Source organism: Bos taurus, chromosome 15, assembly GCF_002263795.3.
Source record: "Bos taurus isolate L1 Dominette 01449 registration number 42190680 breed Hereford chromosome 15, ARS-UCD2.0, whole genome shotgun sequence".
Taxonomy (NCBI): Eukaryota; Metazoa; Chordata; class Mammalia; order Artiodactyla; family Bovidae; genus Bos; species Bos taurus.
The window spans coordinates 43394964-43412386 of record NC_037342.1 but is presented as its reverse complement, the minus strand read 5'-3'; the positions used below and the strand labels follow the sequence as shown (position 1 = coordinate 43412386).

At 41.5% G+C, this 17423-nt stretch overlaps 1 protein-coding gene across 4 annotated transcripts in view; it reads right to left on the bottom strand.

The window, feature by feature from the left end:
* DENND5A (DENN domain containing 5A) overlaps positions 1-17423 on the bottom strand; it is a 94427-nt gene that overhangs the window by 56933 nt on the left and 20071 nt on the right. The gene's annotated exons all lie outside the window — the stretch shown is intronic.

Sequence of the window (17423 nt, the reverse complement as noted above, 5' to 3'; positions counted from 1 at the left end):
TGAGAAGAGGTTATACACTGTATGATTCCATTTTATAACATTCTTGTAATGACAAAATTATAGAAATGAACAGATCAATAGTGGTATTCATTCATTCATCACAGAAATGAATGATCAGAAGTCAGGGATGGGTGGAGGGAGGCTATAAAAGCACAACTCCAAGAATTCTTGTGGTGATGGAACTATCCTGTATCCTGACTATATCAGGATGTTAATGTCCTGATATTAACATGTATCAATGTTAATATACTGGTTGTAACAGTATACTACAGTTTTTCAAGATGTTACCATTGGGTAAAGGAAAATAATCTCCCTGTATTATTTCTTACAGCAGCATAACTGATTCTACAATTACCTCAAATAAAAAGTTTAATGTATTTAAAAAGTGTATTTTTAATTTTAAAAAAGTGTTTTAATGTTTTAAACAACCGGCCAAGGTTTTAAAGCCGAAGCTGCAGGCAACACAAATCCAGCATTCAAAGCTATACCTGGGACAGAGTTCTTTGAAGACAGCTATGTTCTCCCTCTCTAAGACAGAAGCGTCATATAAACTGCCTCTTCTTACCACAACACCACCAATCCTATAAAGTCTAGTTCACATTATCTACAGCAAGAGTGATGAAATTTTTTTCCCTAGGAATTTATGCATGCATGCGTATGAGCATGCTCAGCTGCCTGCAAGGCTCCTCTGTCCATGGGATTTCCCAGGCAAGAATACGGGAGTAGGTTGCAATTTCCTTCTCCAGGGGATCTTTCTGACCCAGGGATTGAACCTGATTCTCCTGCATTGGCAGGTGGGTTCTTTACGACTGAGCCACCAGAGAAGCCCTTAGGAATGGATATAATCAGATGATTATGCTATCTTTTGCATAATGACAACCTGGGATGTCCTAGAACTGATCCTGTTAGTGACACTGGTCACCAATTCAGTGCTACTCATGCTATAATCAATTTCTTTCCTGCATTAAAAGATTTCACTATATTTTTCCTGTTATAAACATTTCTGAAATTGACTGCCCAACTCAATTTAGATTTTCAGTGCATGTTGAAAACCAACTATTGTATCTTCGATTCACTTCCTGCCCCAGCATTTCAATTTTCCTTGTCTTCTAGATAATTTCTCAACTTGTGCAGGAATCAGAGATCACCTTCTGTCAACTCTAACAGGGCACAATGTAGAAAGAGAAGGAAATGCAAATTTCTAACTAAATTAACCTGTTATTACTTTTAGATGACAACTTCATTACTATCAGCACTTTTTAAATAAGAGACAGCTTTAAAATAACACAGACTAACAAGCAGAGTGTTGGTACCTAAAGAAAACCATCTTACACTGCTCTCATCACTGTCTTCTTTCTCTCTTGTACACACAAAGTTGAGGTAAATTCACAGCTCCCACATAAAGTGAAGAAGACAACCACTCGAAGAGACAGCCTGTACCTTGGCCCCCCATCACCAGATGACTGTGGTGCTCAGGAGACAGACACTCACAAATATCCACAATGCAGATAGTGAGCTGCCCCCCATCTGGACAAGCCACAGGCCTCTTCTAAGGCACTATTAACCCAGGAAAGCTGTTTACCAGGCTTTCAAAGAAAGAGCAACAGAAACCATCTGTTACCCCTACGTGTTCCCCTGGGGCAAATTTGTTCACTTTCTTTCTCAATGTATTTTCTTTGTCAGACTAACTTTAGATTTGTACATATGGCCACTACCTTTATTGATGCTTTGCCTCCAACTTGATATCATCAGGGCACCACACCTAGTCCAACTCATGCAATTAGTATTCTTAAAATGGCTGAACTTCTCATGTACCCAATTTTAACAAGAGACTGACCCAATTTTAACAAGTACCTATCTAAAGAGGACTGCCCCAAACCACAGATAAGACAGAATTTAAGTAGCAAGCTATCAGGTGCAGACTGCCTCCTTTTCAGCCCAGCTGAATACCCTGCAGGGGACACATCTGTTGAGCTAACATATTGAACTAAGACATGTAATTTGCTGGTGTTTAGCGGGGGAAGTAAAAAGCTCTCAAATTCATGGTATTTCAGGCCAGTCTAACAAACCCAGTCCTGTGAGCTGGAAACACACATACTGTTCTTAACACAGTGAGGGCTCTCAGAGGCTATACATATGCATACACTGGGGTACTTAGAAAGCTGGGCTGTCCAGAAGACCAGGCTTAGGTAAACCCACTGGACTAGAATCTCTAAGAAAGAAGTAGCAAAGGACAAATCTGAGCAACAGTTCCCATGCTCTCAATACCAAATTTTAAAATAAGCAGTCTAAACTGAGTGTAAGAAACTAGGGTAGAAGGCAGGAGAGAGGGTCAAGGTCCTACCTTGACTACCAGATGTACGACCCTTAACAATTTACTGAGTTTGTGGGTCTTACTTTCCTCAACAAAAGATTTTTTTTAAAAAGTGGAGAACTCACTGGTGATCTGTAAAGGTTTTTCCAGCTTGATCATTCCATGACTTAATGACTACTGGGTCTGACCAAGCACAGAAATCCTACCTCTCAAATTGTGAGCATTGGTTATTCCTCTGCTGCCTTTCTCTTCCCCAAATCCCACTGAAACAATACCAGAATTAGGGAAGCATAAACCTACAGAATGAAAAATTGAAGATAATCTCCAAAAAGCTCAAGAACTTGTAGCATCAGGTACTTATGGAAGTAGGGATTAAGATGGGGCTAAAAACAGAAGGACTAATTGAAAGTCTATTTAAGAACCAGATGGCATCAACTCATGAACAGATAATACAAAACGTTGTATAACTACACAACGGAACATTATTTGGCTATAAAAATAAATGAAGTACTGTTATATGCTGCAACACAAATGAATCTTGAAAACATTATGCTAAGTGAAAGAAGCCAGACACAAAAGGCCACATGTTGTGCAATTTCACGTATATGAAATGTCTAGAATAGGCATATTCGTAGAAACAAAAAGTAGTACCAAGGGACAGACTGCTAATAGCTATGTAGTTTCTTTTGGGGATGATGGAAATGTTCTGGAACTAGATAGTGTGATGGCTGCACAACACAGTGAATACACTAAAAACCACTAAAGTCTACACTTCGGAATGACACATTTATGTTACATGAATTATATCTCAATTAAAAAAGAAAACAACCAGCTGGACCCCATCCCATCCCACCCCACCCGACCTCACACCTTTCCCACTCCACCTAGCTCCTCCATTGCAGAAGAAAAAGGAAAGTTTATCCTTTACAATGAGTAAATAAAACAATGAGTGGGCAAGGCAAAATGGGTGATTGTGGTCAGAAGCTACAAACTTCCAGTTATAAGATAAGTAAGTCCTGGAGATGTAATTCAGAGATAAGAAAGCCTTCCTCAGTGATCAATGCAAGAAAATAGAGAAAACAACAGAGTGGGAAACACTAGAGATCTCTTCAAGAAAATTAGAGATACCAAGGGAACATTTCATACAAAGATGGGCTCGATAAAGGACAGAAATGGTATGGACCTAACAGAAGCAGAAGATATTAAGAAGAGGTGGCAAGAATACATGGAAGAATTGTACAAAAAAGGTCTTCATGACCCAGATAATCACAATGGTGTGAGCACTCACCTAGAGCCAGACATCCTGGAATGTAAAGTCAAGTGGGACTTAGAAAGCATCACTACGAACAAAGCTAGTGGAGCTGATAGAATTCCATTTGAGCTATTTCAAATCCTGAAAGATGATGCTGTGAAAGTGCTGCACTCAGTATGGCAGCAAATTTGGAAAACTCAGCAGTGGCCACAGAACTGGAAAAGGTCAGTTTTCATTCCAATCCCAAAGAAAGGCAATGCCAAGACTGCTCAAACTACCACACAATTGCACTCATCTCACACGCTAGTGAAGTAATGCTCAAATTCTCCAAGCCAGGCTTCAGCAACACGTGAACCATGAACTTTCTGATGTTCAAGCTGGTTTTAGAAAAGGCAGAGGAACCAGAGATCAAATTGCCAACATCCGCTGGATCATCAAAAAAACAAGAGAGTTCCAGAAAAACATCTATTTCTGCTTTATTGACTATGTCAAAGCCTTTGACTGTGTGGATCACAATAAACTGTGGAAAATTCTGAAACACATGGGAATACCAGACCACCTGACCTGCCTCTTGAGAAACCTGTATGCAGGTCAGGAAGCAACAGTTAGAACCGGACATGGAACAATAGACTGGTTCCAAATAGGAAAAGGAGTGCATCAAGGCTGCATATTGTCACCCTGCTTATTTAACTTATATGCAGAGTACATCATGAGAAACGCTGGGCTGGAAGAAGCACAAGCTGGAATCAAGATTGCTGGGAGATATATTAATAACCTCAGATATGCAGATGACACCACCCTTATGGCAGAAAGTGAAGAGGAACTAAAAAGCCTCTTGATGAAAGTGAAAGAGGAGAGTGAAAAAGTTGGTTTAAAGCTCAACATTCAGAAAACTAAGATCATGGCATCCGGTCCCATCACTTCATGGTAAATAGAAGGGGAAACAGTGTCAGACTTTATTTTCTGGGGCTCCAAAATCACTGCAGATGGTGACTGCAGCCATGAAATTAAAACATGCTTACTACTTGGAAGGAATGTTATGACCAACCTAGATAGCATATTAAAAGCAGAGACATTACTTTGCCAACAAAGGTCTGTCTAGTCAAGGCTATGGTTTTTCCAATGGTCATGTATGGATGCGAGAGCTGGACTGTGAAGAAAGCTGAGTGCTGAAGAATTGATGCTTTTGAACTGTGGTGTTGGAGAAGACTCTTGAAGAGTCCCCTGGACTGCAAGGAGATCCAACCAGGAGATCAGTCCTGGGTGTTCACTGGAAGGACTGATGCTAAAGCTGAAACTCCAATACTTTGGCCACCTCATGCGAAGAGTTGACTCATTGGAAAAGACCCTGATGCTGGGAGGGATGGGGGCAGGAGGAGAAGGGGACGACAGAGGACGAGATGGCTGGATGGCATCACCAACTCGACGGACATGAGTTTGGGTAAACTCAGGGAGTTGGTGATGGACAGAGAGGCCTGGCGTGCTGCGATTCATGGGGTCACAAGGAGTCAGACACGACTGAATGAATGAACTGAACTGAACCATAGTTAACAATTCAGTTCAGTCACTCAATTGTGTCTGACTTTTTGCGATCCCATGGACTGTAGCACGCTAGGCTTCCCTGTCCATCACCAACTCCCAGAGTTTTGCTCACACTCATGTCCATTGAGTTGGTGATGTCATCCAACCATCTCATCCTCTGTCGTCCCCTTCTCCTCCTGCCTTCAATCTTTCCCAGCATCAAGTTCTTTTCTTATAAGTCAGTTCTTCCCATCAGGTGGCCAAAGTATTGGAGTTTCATTTTCAGCATCAGTCCTTCCAATAGTTAACAGTAATATACTATATATCTAAAAGCTGTTCAAGGGTAAAAGTTCTCATCACAAGGAAGAAAACTTGTAACTATGTCTGGTGATAGATATTAACTAGACTTATGTGATCATTTCACAATATAAATATAAGGAGGGTCTGAGCCACCCCTGGTGGCTCAGTGATAAAGAATCTGCCTGCCAATGCAGAAGACATGGGTTCAACCCTGGTCAGGGAAGATCCCACATGCCACTTGGCAGGTAAACCCATGTACCATAACTACTGAGCCTGTGCTCTAGAGCCTGGAAGCTTCAAATACTGAGGGCACGTGCCACAACTACTGAAGCCCACATGCCCTAGAGCCCCTGCTCGGCAACAAGAGAAACCACCACAATGAGAAGCCCACACACCAGAACTAAAAAGCAGCCCCTGCTCTCCACAACCAGAGAAAGCCTGTGCAGCAATGAACCAGCACAGCCAAAAATAAACGAACAAATAAAATTATTTTAAAAAATAAAAATAGGAAAATAGAACATTTACATACTGAACATTGAGCCCCCCAGAGCTCTTCCCTTGGCCTCTCTTCAAGAAACCCTTGGCTCTCAAGAAAACTGGCAGCAAGGATTATGACTTCAAAGGCGGAGATCTAAGGAGCCTTTTACATGAACCTGACCAGCACAAGAAAAAAGACCCAGAGATACTGGTGGCCCAGGAAAAAAACTATGTAGCCAAATCAATTCTGTAGTTAACCTCTCAGTAACCAAACCCCACCTACAAACACAGAGCTTCCCAATCAGCTTCCTGGTGCACTATTCTTAGATGTGAATGCATAGCCAGAGATCATGAGGCATTTGGGGAAAGACTACAATTAAAGAAAGACATCAAGGGCTTCCCTCTTGGCTCAGATGGTAAAGAATTAACCTGCAATGCAGAAGACCTGGGTTTGATCCCTGGGTTGGGAAGATTCCCTGGAGGAGGGCATAGCAACCCACTCCAGTATTCTTGCCCAGAGAATCCCCATGGACAGAGAAGCCTGGCAGGCTACAGAGTCCATGGGTGGCAAAGAGTCAGACGTGACTGAGCCACCAAGCACAGCACACCCAATCGATCAATTAATGCAACTCTGAAGAAACAGAAAACTATATAGAAAAAAAAGTTTCAAAAATACTATTGATCAGGCTTAGAGGCAAGAGTACCCCATTAACAATGAGCACAACTAATACCGAGATCTTGGTTTCTAATATTATTCTCCAATAAAATGACTTAAGGCTACTTAGAGAAACAGCTGGTTCTTTAACTGAGCAGGAAATATAAAGGAGGAACCTGGAACATCTTGTAGTGCCAAAAAGTAAGGAAGTATTCAAAAAAGTCCCACAATGATTCAGGCACATCAGACACAAGAGCCCACTGAACCATCTTCCAAGGGCCAAAGCTAGAATAATTTGAACAACAAAATAAATAAGCTGAGGGAATTTCCTGGCGTGCTAATAATCAGGACACCATGCTTTCAGTGCTGAGGGCGGCGGGTTTGATCCCTGGTCTGGGAACCAGAATCCTGCCAGCTGCTCAGCACGGCCAATAATAATAGTAATAATAAAGAAGTTGAATTATAACCCAAGGAATAAAATCAATATCCATGAGTGATGAGTGATACTAATATAAATAAGTCATTAAATAGAGGGAGAAGAGACAAATCTCATGTGCAGAAAAGTTCCAAATAATTTATGTAAATAAATACTCTGCTCTCAAAGAGGTGGAAAATAACTCCCCACTCCTTAAGTATGGGCTGCTCATAGGAAAAATCTGACAAACACTACCAAATGTGACAAACCTGATAAACATTGGAAAAACCTGATAAATGCTACCAGGAGATTAAGATAAACGTCAACAATGATAAGTCATGTTCAGAATATGTGTGTACTCCTGATATACATACCTCTGTAATCTTCCTCTCAAAACACCATAATCCCAGTCTAATCAAGAAGAAAAATGTCACACAGACCCTAATTGAGGAACAGTCTACAAAACAGTTGACCAATATTCTTAAAAACTGCTGAAGTCATCAAAAAGAAAATTAGCCAGTTGAACGATTTAGCTAAAAGAAGCCTAAGCAAACATAGCTACTATTTATAATACGGTATCCTGAACGGGAATACTAGAACAGAAGTAGAGTTATGCAAAAACTAAGAAAACATGAATAAAGTGTCTAGTCAGTCCAGGAAGTCTAATATCCAAATAACAGAATCCCATAAAGAGAAAATTAAGGGGAAGATCAAAAAAATAATTCAACAAAATCTTCCAGAAGTTAAGTGCCATGAATTCCCAAATTTGAAAGTGCACTTCAAAGATCTAGCAGAGTGGATGAAAACAGATCCACACTTTAATTAATAATGTGTCAATACTGGCTCACTAACTGTGACAAATGAGTGTAATGATATTACTATTGGGGGCAACTGCGTGTGAGGCATATAGCAACTTCTGTACTATCTTCACAACTTTTCTGTAAGTTTAAATCTATTCTAAAATAATACATATTTTAAAGATTTTAAAAATTGTATTCCATTTAAACAAAATGTCCAGAATAAGCAAATCTACAAAGACAGAAAGTAGATTTGTAGTTGCCTACATCGAGGAGATATGAACTTCATGGTATGTAAATTATATCTCAATAAAGTTTCTTAAAAAAGAGAGACAACAGCAAGCTTTGTGGAAATTTAAAAGGTTCTCTGCCAAAACTAAATTAACCAAGAAAGATGTATATATGAGATATAGGAAACTCAATCTATCACAGAAAAGTGTCACAAGAATAACTTCAAGATAAAGTAAAAGGACAACCTAAGGTATTAATATTATCTGTGCAATAGGCAGGCCAAGATTTCAAATGAAACAGATTGAGGAAGCTAGAGCAAGGATCCATAGTTTGTATCAGATTCTCAAAGAGATCTGGGAACCAACAACTACCTTAAATTAAAGTATGCATTACAGGTCTCACTCAAGAGTCAAACCACAACAAACTCCTATAACAAAAAGAATCTTTCAGATGCTGCAAATCTCAAAGAGAAGAAATACAGAGAGTTCAGTTCAGTTCAGTCGCTCAGTCGTGTCCGACTCTTTGCGACCCCATGAACCACAGCACACCAGGACTCCCTGTCCACCCAGGGACAAACTCCCAGAGTCCACCCAAACCCATGTCCATTGTGTCAGTAATGCCATCCAACCATCTCATCCTCTGTCGTCTCCTTCTCCTCCTGCCCTCAATCTTTCCCAGCATCAGAGTCTTTTCATATGAGTCAGCTCTCCACATCAGGTGGCCAGAGTTTCAGCTTTATCATCAGTCCCTCCAATGAAAACCCAGGACTAATCTCCTTTAGAATGGACTGGCTGGATCTCCTTGCAGTCCAAGGGACTCTCAAGAGTCTTCTCCAACACCACAGTTCAAAAGCATCAATTCTTCAGCGCTCAGCTTGCTTTATGGTCCAACTCTCACATCCATACATGACCACTGGAAAAACCATAGCCTTGACTAGACAGACCGTTGTTGGCAAAGTAATGTCTTTGCTTTTTAATATGCTGTCTGGGTTGGTCATAGCTTTTCTTCCAAGGAGTAAGTGTCTTTTAATTTCATGGCTGCAATCACCATCTGCAGTGATTTTGGAGCCCAAGTCTGCCACTGTTTCCATTGTTTCCCCATCTATTTGCCATGAAGTGATGGAACCAGATGCCATGATCTTAGTTTTCTGACCATGTTGCTGCAAATGGCATTAATTCATTCTTTTTATGGCTGCTGCCGCTGCTGCTGCTAAGTCACTTCAGTCGTGTCCGACTCTGTGCGACCCCATAGATGGCAGCTCACCAGGCTCCCCCGTCCCTGGGATTCTCCAGGCAAGAACATTGGAGTGGGTTGCCATTTCCTTCTTCAACGCATGAAAGTGAAAAGTGAAAGTGAAGTCGCTCAGTCATGTCTGACTCTTAGCGACCCATGGACTGTAGCCTACCAGGCTCCTCCGTCCATGGGATTTTCCAGGCAAGAGTACTGGAGTGGGTTGCCATTGCCTTCTCCATTTTATGGCTGAGTACTATTCTATTGTGTATATATGCCACATCTTCTTTGTCCATTCACTTCTCAAGAGACATTTAGGTTGCTTCCATGTCTTGGCTACTGTAAATAATGCTGCTGTAAACACTGAGGTGAATTACAATGTATTTTTAATTCAACACAGAAACAACTATGGAAAGAAATACACAAAAGATTAAACATGGCTAAGTTACTTCTGGGCTCCCCTTGTGGCTCAGCTGGTAAAGAATCCACCTGCAATGTGGGAGACCTGGGTTCAATCCCTGGTTTGGGAAGATCCCCTGGAGAAGGGAAAGACTACCCACTCCAGTATTCTGGCATGGAGAATTCCATGGACTTTATAATTCATGGGGTCGGAAAGAGTCGGACACAACTGAGAGACTTTCACTTTCAAGTTACTTTTAGAAGGCTGGACTATGGGTGATTGCTATTTTTTCTTTATGCTTTTTATGTACTTTCTAAATTTCCTACTTTGAGCACATATGATCCCAAGATAAAGAGATTATAGTAAAAAAAAATATATATATATATGCATAATAGCACATTTCTCTCCAGTTGGTAAGAGAATTCTTTTCAACTTGGATTTATAATACTAACTTATTCCTACTTTCTATATTGCAAAACTTACATGTCTTAATAATATTAAAGTACAGGATTAAAATAAACATTCGGGATTCCCCTGGTGGTTCAGTGGTTAAGACTCCGTGCTCCCAAGGCAGGGGGCCTAGGTTTGATCCCTGGTCAGGGAACCAGATCCCACATGCCACTACTAAGACCCAGCACAGCTAAATAAATAAAAAAATTAAAAAAACAAAGAGAAACTCTTCCTATTTATATATACCAATTTAAGGGTGAATATTAGAAGACTAATATATCATGTTCAGTTCAGTTGCTCAGTCATGTCCAACTCTTTGTGACCCCATGAATCGCAGCACGCCAGGCCTCCCTGTCCATCACCAACTCCGGGAGTTTACTCAAACTCATGTCCATCGAGTTGGTGATGCCATCCAGCCATCTCATCCTCTGTCATCCCCTTCTCCTCCTGCCCCCAATCCCTCCCAGCATCAGGGTCTTTTCCAATGAGTCAACTCTTCGCATGAGGTGGCCAAAGTATTGGAGTTTCAGCTTCAGCATCAGTTCTTTCAAAGAACACCCAGGACTGATCTCCTTTAGAAAGGACTGGTTGGATCTCCTTGCAGTCCAAGGGACTCTTCAAGAGTCTTCTCCAACACCACAGTTCAAAAGCATCAATTCTTCGGCGCTCAGCTTTCTTGACAATCCAACTCTCACATCCAGACGTGACCACTGGAAAAACCACAGCCTTGACTAGATCGACCTTTGTTGGCAAAGTAATCTGCTTTTGAATATGCTATCTAAGTTGGTCATAACTTTCCTTCCAAGGAGTAAGGGTCTTTTAATTTCATGGCTGCAATCACCATCTGCAGTGATTTTGGAGCCCCAAAAAATTAAGTCTGACACTGTTTCCACTGTTTCCCCATCTATTTCCAATGAAATTATTTATTTTAAACCAAAGAAACATGTATTAAAATAGTTCCACAATATTAACACAGTATTTGAAAACTGAAATGAATAAAACTTAAAATTTAACTCAAAGCCAAAATAATTGTAGGAGTCCTGACTCATCACCTACAAAAGGGACTTGCATAGCTATTATTACTCACTGACTGCAAAAGGGGGAAGAAACATCACTTTCTGCCTTGTTACTAAAATTCCTCTTAGGAGGAAAAAATATCTGAAATTCATGACCCAATACTACCTTATAGTGAAAACTCTACCGAGACTCTAAGTTCAGTTTCCAATTAGGTTCAGTTTCCAACTAGACTCAGCGTGGTTCTCCCTTCCCAGATTACCACAAATGAATAAAGCATGAAACAGCATACCAGGCTTCCCTGCCCTTCATTATCTCCCAGAGCTGGTCAAATTCATGTCCACTAAGTCGGTGATGCCATCCAGCTACCTTGTCCTCTGTGGTCCTCTTCTCCTTTTGCCTTCAATCTTTCTCAGCAACAGGGTCTTTTCCAATGAGTCAGCTCTTCGAATCTGGTGGCCAAGTACTGGAGCTTCAGCTTCAACATCAGTCCTTCCAGTGAATATTCAGGGTTGATCTCCTTTAAGATTGACTGGTCTGATCTCCCTGCAGTCCCAGGAACTCTCAAGAGTCTTCTCCATCACCACAATCTGAAATCATCAATTCTTCAGCATTCAGCCATCTTTACAGCTGAACATGACCCCTGGAAAAACCATAGCTTTGACTATACAGACTTTTGTTGGCAAGATGATGTCTCTGGTTTTTAATATGCTGTCTAGGTTCTTGTCATAGCTTTCCTTCCAAGGTGCAAGTGTCTTTTAATTTTATGACTGCATTCACCATCCACAGTAATTTTGAAACCCAAGAAAATAAAATCTGTCACTGCTTCTACTTTTTCCCCTTCTATTTGTCATGAAGTGATGGGACTGAATGCCATGATCTTAGTTTTTTGAATGTTGAGTTTTAAGCCAGTTTTTTCACTCTCCTCTATCACTTTCATTAAGAGGCTCTTTACTTCCTCTTCACTTTCTGCCATTAGGGTGGTATCATCTGCATATCTGAAGTTGTTATTTCTCTCCTGGCAATCTTGATTCCAGCTGTGATTCATCCAGCCCAGAATTTCTCATGATGTACTCTGCATCAAAGTTAAATTAGCAGGGTGACAATTTATCACCTTGCTGTACTCTTTTCCCAATATTGAACCAGTCCTTTGTTTCATGTTTGGTTCTAACTGTTGCTTGGTTCTACCTGTTGCTAACAGGTAATATGTTCAGGTATTCCCATCTCTTTAAGGATTTTCCACTGTTTGTCCTGATCCACAGTCAAAGGCTTTAGCCCAGTCAATGAAGCAGAAGTAGATGTTTTTCTTGAATTCCCTTGCTTTCTCTATGATCCACCAAATGTTGGCAATTTAGTCTCTGGTTCCTCTGCTCTCCCCCCGCCCTTTTCTTCTTTTTCTTTTAATTGGAGGCTAATTACTTTACAATATTGTGGTGGTTTTGCCATACATTCACATGGATCAGCCATGGGTATACATGTGTTCCCCATCCTGACCCTCCTCTGCCTTCTAAGCCCATTTTGTACATCTGGAATTTCTCTGTGTCACATATTGCTGAAGTCTAGCTTGAAGTATTTTGAGCATAACCTTACTAGCATTCAAAATGGGTGCAACTGTACAGCAGTCTGAATATCCTTTGGCATTGTCCTTCTTTTCCAGTCCTGTGGCCACTGTTGAGTTTTCCAAATTCGCTAACATACTGAGTGTAGTACTTTAACAGCACCATCTTTTAGGATTTGAAATAGCTCAGCTGGAATTCCATGACCTCCACTAACTTTGTTCATAGTAATGCTTCCTAAAGCCCACTTCACACTCCACAATATCTGGCTCTATGTGAGTGACCACACCATTGTGGTTATCCAGGTCATTAAGACCTTTTTTGTAGTTTTTCTGTGTTCTTGTCACCTCTTCTTAACCTCTTCTGCCTGTGTTAGGTCCTTACCGTTTCTGTCCTTTATTGTGCCCATCCTTGCATGAAATGTTCCCTTGATATTTCAAATTTTCTTGAAGAAATCTCTAGTCTTTCCCATTCTATTGTTTTCCTCTACTTCTTAGCATTGTTCATTGAAGAAGGCCTTCTTATCTCTCCTTGCTGTTCTCTGGAATTCAGCATTCAGCTGGGTACATCTTTACCTTTCTCCCTTGCTTTTCACTTTCCTCAGCTATTTGTAAGGCCTCCTCAGACAACCACTTTGCCTTCTTGCATTCCTTTTTCTTGGGGATAATTTTGGTCACTGCTTCCTTTACAATGTTATGAACCTTTGTCCATAGTTCTTCAGGTACTCTATCTACCATATCTAATCCCTTAAATCTATTCATCACCTCCACTGTACAATCATAAGGAATTTTATTTAAATCTAGTGGTCTGAATGGCCTAGTGGTTTTCCCTACTTTCTTCTTTCCCTACTTTCTTAAGCCTGAATTTTGCAGTAAGGACACAGTTTTCTACATATCTTTTTAAGTGAAAAGCACTCCTTTTCAAAAGGTCAATTACATGAACCCAAATTTTTTCATAATTATCTACACATTACTTCTGCATATTTCCTACTCTCTTGGCAAGATATGGAATGAGAAGCCTTGAAGAAGAAAAAGGAAAAAACATATATACCACCTGAAATCCACTGAAAACATTTTCATATTGTATATTATTTCATTAAGCTTCATCACAACCCTCAGAGGGCTTTTACAGATAAGGAAACTGGCTCAGAGACAGTAAGTCACCAATGAGTATAAGGCAAAATGGGGTTAGAAACCCCTCCAGACATCCCATCCAATGTTCTTTACACCCTACTGCATGAGCGCGGATGTCTCTTAAAACTTTAGAATTTAGAGCTGTTACGAAGTACATCTCGATGTTAAGAGTAAGTAATCTTCATCAGAAGGTTAAAAAGCCATTAAAACCTCAAGTTCTACACTGTGATACAAAGCAGTATCCTCAACCCACAGGTCATAAGAGGGGTTCCTCCCCAACTAAAGCAACCCAAGTCTCCTGGATCCTTTCACTGCTCCAAGTACCATCAATCTTCAAGTTGCAGTTACGACAAAGATGGCCCCTCAGACTCTTCTCTTGGCACTAGAGATCCAGAGAGAGTAATAAATGAGGTTAAACTGGGGGCCCAACCTGCCAGTAACTGAGTTTAGTAAGAGTAACACGAACACCTGAGACTAGGGCCTTCTATCAGTCCTTGGAAGAAAACCAAGACTAAAAGCCACCATTGTTGCTGAAGCTTTAGATGAAAAGCTTCTTAGAAAGGGCCCAAGAAGCAAACGTTATTTCACTTTTTTTTTCCTCTCCACCTTCTCAATGTCCATTGTCTTCTGTATCTCTCATAGTCTCTTATCTGATCAGACTATGAAAATGAATCAGTTCCACCTATATCAACAATCCTACAAACACTGATCCTTCTTTTCCTAGAAAATTACAGGTCTGCTAAAATGAGGACCCTAGCAGAATGACTAACAGAGTAGTAATTTTCCTGCAAGAGTTATTTATAGTAGCAATAGTGGCAGCCCATAGTGAGAGGGTAAGGGCAGGAAGGCCAGGGGTCTCCAAAGGAGGAAATAGGCTGCAAGTGTCAGACATTTTATCTCTGGGAAGCGGCAGGAGGAAACAAACTAGCGATATTTTTTCTCTTCTCTCAGATCAGATCAGATCAGTCGCTCAGTCGTGTCCGACTCTGCGACCCCATGAATCGCAGCATGCCAGGCCTCCCTGTCCATCACCAACTCCTGGAGTTCACTCAGACTCACGTCCATCGAGTCAGTGATGCCATCCAGCCATCTCATCCTCTGTCATCCCCTTCTCCTCCTGCCCCCAATCCCTCCCAGCATCAGAGTCTTTTCCAATGAGTCAACTCTTCACATGAGGTGGCCAAAGTACTGGAGTTTCAGCTTTAGTATCATTCCTTCCAAAGAAATCCCAGGGCTGATCTCCTTCAGAATGGACTGGTTGGATCTCCTTGCAGTCCAAGGGACTCTCAAGAGTCTTCTCCAACAACACAGGTCAAAAGCATCAATTCTTCCGGTGCTCAGCCTTCTTCACAGTCCAACTCTCACATCCAGACATGACCACAGGAAAAACCATAGCCTTGACTAGATGGACCTTTGTTGGCAAAGTAATGTCTCTGCTTTTCGAATATGCTATCTAGATACAAATTTAAAAGGAGGTTTCTCTTAAAATACTGTGTTGCCATAAAGACTCTTGGTTTCACCTGAAGTTAACTATTCTCAAACCTTGAGTTAACCAATGCATTTTTCTTATGGAAATGTTTGTCTTAAGCTATGTTAATGTACTATGCATTTACCCCAAACTCTGTCTTCAAGTCAGTTGTGCCTAATGGCTCAGAACCTACTTGACAAATCAATATGTTATACTCAGACATTGTTCCCCTAATCTATGTAAACGGAACTATTTGTATGGTAATCTGCCCTTCTACAAGATTCAAGTCAACCGTTTTATGGTCTGGGATGAATCGTCTGGTGCCAAGATTATCCCAAAATACATCTTATGGATGAGGGGCCTAGTGCCATTCTGAGTTTTAAGACATTCCTTTCTTTCACTAACAGACTGCTGCTACTGCTGCTGCTAAGTCGATTCAGTCGTGTCTGATTCTGTGCGACCCCATAGATGGCAGCCCACCAGGCTCCCCCGTCCCTGGGATTCTCCAGGCAAGAACACTGGAGTGGGTTGCCATTTCCTTCTCTAATGCATGAAAGTGAAAAGTGAAAGTGAAGTCGCTCAGTCACGTCTGACTCTTAGCGACCCCATGGACTGCAGCCTTCCAGGGTCCTCCGCCCTTGGGATTTTCCAGGCAAGAGTACTGGAGTGGGGTGCCATTGCTTTCTCCTAACAGACTGCTAGTGACTATATAACATCCAGCTGAAGACTAGCAGGGGGGTACTCTTTCTGCCCCCTTCTGATGCCTGTGTCAGAAGCTTTCCCTATCTCCTTTATACTTTAATAAACCTTTATTACACAAAAGCTCTGAGCGATCAAGCCTCGTCTCTGGCCCCAAATTGAATTTTTCTCCTCCGGAGGCCAAGAATCACGGCATCTTTTCGTGGGTCAACAACAACCTTTCATCTTGGGGGCTTGTCCGGGATCCTTCAGGACAAGGTAAGGATGCTTGGAGCTCTAGTTCTTTGTTCTCCTAGCGTACACGTTTTCTGCTGTACTCTACTAACTCTACGGTGTGCTTGTGTGAATGAATGAAACGCCCTGCACGAAGCAAGTGAGGAGCCCTGCTCTGTGGTTCCACGGTGATCTCATATGGCTTATGGCAGAAACCTGTCGGGAGTTTATACCGACCTGCCAATCCCAAGAGGCACCCAATGTCTCCTTTGGGGACCGACCAGAAATGGGCAAAGTGTGTGGACTGAACTTTCCTTTCTCGGTCAAACTTTTCGGTCTCTTTGACCATTTCATAACTCCTTGGGAATTAGAAGTACTAACCTAATCTATTGGATCATAGACTTTCAAGGGACTTGTAATCTATGCTGTTACTGTGTACTGTGATTTAGGTCCCAAACTTGGATTGGTAGTCAGGAAGCACCTAGCCTCGCTAGGAATCGGAAGTTCGGAAGCTAGATGGAGCTCTAGCTCCAAGAACATCTCTGAAGTTAAAGGTTACTCGGATTGAACTACAATGGGTTCCCTTCAGTAACACTGGCTCTTAGTGGACCAGAGGAGGCTCTTATACTGGTGTGGTGATGCTTGGAAGGAACATCTCAGTTTTATGTTGGTATTGGTCTTATCGTGGTCAGGAATATACTCAGGGTCGTGCACAGACACTCAGCTGACAAATGTTTCCCCCAGCGGTCTCAGCTTGGGAGACATTCTGGAAGGTTACTCTGATTGCACCCGGATGACATGAGGCAAGTAAGGTTTTAATGGTGAGGGGGTGGACATCGGTCAGGGATGCCATCAGGTCTACCCCTAGTGTATCCCCACCCCGTCTCGGTGGTAGAACCAGGAGGGATGAGTATGACGCCTGCGTCGGTAAGGGACAGACTAAGTCTAACCAGGAAAGAAAAGCTTTGGTGTACAGTCTGTCTACACCCCCATCTAGAGCAGTGAGGGACACCTCCGGCAGAAAGATGGCGCTGGTGACTTTTTTTCTCTCTTACAGATGGGAGCTAACAATTCCAGCCTCACTCCTTTGAACTGTACCCTGAAAAACTGGGAATAGATTTGATCCCCAGGCCTTCCTGCCTGTTACCCTCTCAATAGTCTTCAAGCTATTACAATCAATTACCATCATTTCTTTTTTCCCACTATTATTTTTTCATAATCTACCTGGTATATTCTTATTTATTTTACTTGTTCCCCTAACTAACTCTTTAATCCTAGCTTCCATTACTATACTCTAA